The following is a 2,988-nucleotide window of genomic DNA, read 5'->3' on the forward strand; positions in this document are numbered from 1 at the left end:
GAGTATTCTCTTTCTTGCCTCTTGAATTGGTTTGTTTTTCTTTGGGAGCCATGGTCTTGATGAGCCTTAGCTTAGTGATCACGGAAAAGCACACCAAACTTAGAGGTTTGCTTGCCCTCAAGCAAAAGAAAGGAAAGGGGAGAGAGAGGAGGATAAGCAAATTCGAATGGTGAAGAGAGGGGGATGGCCGAATGTGTATTTATAAGGGAGGGGGAGGGATTTCGAAAGTTTTGAAAGAGATTTGAGAAGATATGGAAAGAATTTGAGAAAATACTTGAGTTTTTGAAGAAGATTTGGAAAAGATTTGAAAGAGATTTGAGAAATAATTTAGAAAATTGTTGGATTTTTGAAATTTGAGGGTGAATGATGAAAGTTTGTAACATGTTTATGTAGAAAATTATGGGTCAAAACATGAAAGTGTGAAAAAAATTTGAAGTGGAAAGCAAAATCTCCTTCCCCTACCTTTCTGGCGTTAAACGCCAGAATGGTATCCATTCTGGCGTTTAACGCCCAATTGGTGGCCATTATGGGCGTTTAACGCCCAGCCAGGCACCCTGGCTGGCGTTAAGCGCCAGAAACCCCTTTATCACTGGGTGTTTTGCTGAACGCCCAGGATGTTGCAATTCTAGCGTTAAATGCCCAGAATGGTGCCCATTCTGGCGTTTAACGCCCAGAATGGTGCCTTTACTGGCGTTAAACGCCCAGAATGGTATCCATTCTGGCGTTTAACACCCAGGATGCCCCTTACTGGCGTTTTCTTGCCAGCAAGCTCCTTTTCTCTGCTTATTTCACTGAATCCTTCTGTAACTCTGTGAATTTCTTCAATTTCAATGATCAACCTTGAAGAATATATATCAAACTTTTATAAAACAAATAACCTGCTAATGACTGGGTTGCCTCCCAGCAAGTGCTTCTTTATTGTCTTTACCTGGACCTTTACTGAGACTCATTCAAGCCTCAGTTTTGAGCATTCCTGCTCAAAATTACTTTCAAGATAATGTTTAATCCTTTGTCCATTAACAATGAACTTTTTTGTCAGAATCAATATCTTGAAGCTCAACATATCCATATGGTGACACTCCTGTAATCACATAAGGACCCCTCCACCGGGATTTCAGTTTTCCTAGAAATAGTCGGAGCCTAAAGTTGAAGAGCAGAACTTTTTGTCTTGGCTCAAAGACTCTGGATGACAACTTCTTGTCATGCCACTTTTTTGCCTTTTCCTTATAAATTTTTGCATTTTCAAAGGCACTGAGTCTGAATTCCTCTAGCTCATTTAGCTGGAGCAATCGTTTTTCGCTAACTTAGCATCCAGGTTTAGGAATCTGGTTGCCCAATAGGCTTTATGTTCTAGTTCCACGGGCAGATGACAGGCCTTGTCATACACAAGTTGGTATGGAGAGGTTCCTATAGGAGTCTTGAATGCTGTTCTGTATGTCCACAGAGCATCATCCAAGCTCTTTGCCTAATCCTTTCTATGGGCAATTACAGTCCGTTCCAGGATTATTTTTAGCTCTCTATTAGAGACTTCAGCTTGCCCATTTGTCTGTGGATGATACGGAGTTGCTACTTTGTGGCTAATTCCATATCGGACCATAGCAGAGTACAGCTGTTTGTTGCAGAAATGAGTGCCCCCATCACTGATTAGTACTCTGGGAACACCAAACCTGCTGAAGATGTGTTTCTGGAGGAATTTCAACACGGTTTTGGTATCATTATTGGGTGTGGCAATTGCTTTTACCCATTTAGATACATAATCTACTGCCACCAGAATATAAGTGTTGGAGTATGATGGTGGGAAGGGACCCATGAAATCAATACCCCATACATCAAACAATTCAATCTCTAAGATCCCTTGTTGAGGCATGGCGTAACCATGAGGCAAGTTTCCAGCTCTTTGGCAATTGTCACAGTTACGCACAAACTCTCGGGCATCCCTATAGAGAGTAGGCAAGTAGAAGCCGCATTGGAGGACTTTAGTGACTGTTCGCTCACTTCTGAAATGTCCCCCATACTGTGATCCATGGCAATGCCATAGGATCCTTTGTGCTTCCTCTCTAGGTACACATCTGTGGATCATTCTGTCTGCACATCTCTTAAAGAGATATGGCTCATCCCATAGGTAGTACTTGGCATCTGAAATTAATTTTTTTCTTTGCACCTTGCTGTACTCCTGGGGTATGAACCTCATAGCTTTATAGTTTGCAATATCTGCAAACCATGGTTCTTCCTGAATGGCAAAGAGTTGCTCATCTGGAAAGGTCTCAGAGATCTCAGTAGAGGGGAGGGACGCCCCAGCTACTGGTTCTATCCGGGACAAGTGATCAGCTACCTGATTTTCTGTCCCTTTTCTGTCTCTTTTTTCCATATCAAACTCTTGCAGAAGCAACACCCATCTTATGAGCCTGAGTTTTGAATCCTGCTTTGTGAGTAAATATTTAAGAGCAGCATGGTCAGTGTACACAATCACTTTTGACCCTACTAAATAGGATTTAAACTTGTCAATGGCATAAACCACTGCAAGTAACTCTTTTTCTGTGGTTGTGTAATTCTTCTGTGCGTCATTTAGAACACGGCTAGCATAATAAATAACGTGCAGAAGCTTGTTGTGCCTTTATCCTAACACTGCACCAATGGCATGGTCACTGGCATCACACATTAGTTCGAATGGTAATGTCCAGTTTGGTGCAGAGATGACTGGTGCTGTGACCAGCTTCGCTTTCAGGGTCTCAAACGCCTGCAGACACTATGTGTCAAACACAAATGGTGTGTCAGCAGCTAGTAGGTTGCTTAGAGGTTTTGCAATTTTTGAAAAATCCTTTATAAACCTTCTGTAGAATCCTGCATGCCCCAGAAAGCTTCTGATTGCCTTAACATTGGTAGGTGGTGGTAATTTTTCAATTACCTCTACCTTTGCTTGATCCACCTCTATTCCCTTGCTTGAAATTTTGTGCCCAAGGACAATTTCTTCAGTCACCATAAAGTGAC

This window comes from Arachis duranensis, chromosome 6 (genome assembly GCF_000817695.3).
Source record: "Arachis duranensis cultivar V14167 chromosome 6, aradu.V14167.gnm2.J7QH, whole genome shotgun sequence".
Taxonomy (NCBI): domain Eukaryota; kingdom Viridiplantae; phylum Streptophyta; class Magnoliopsida; order Fabales; family Fabaceae; genus Arachis; species Arachis duranensis.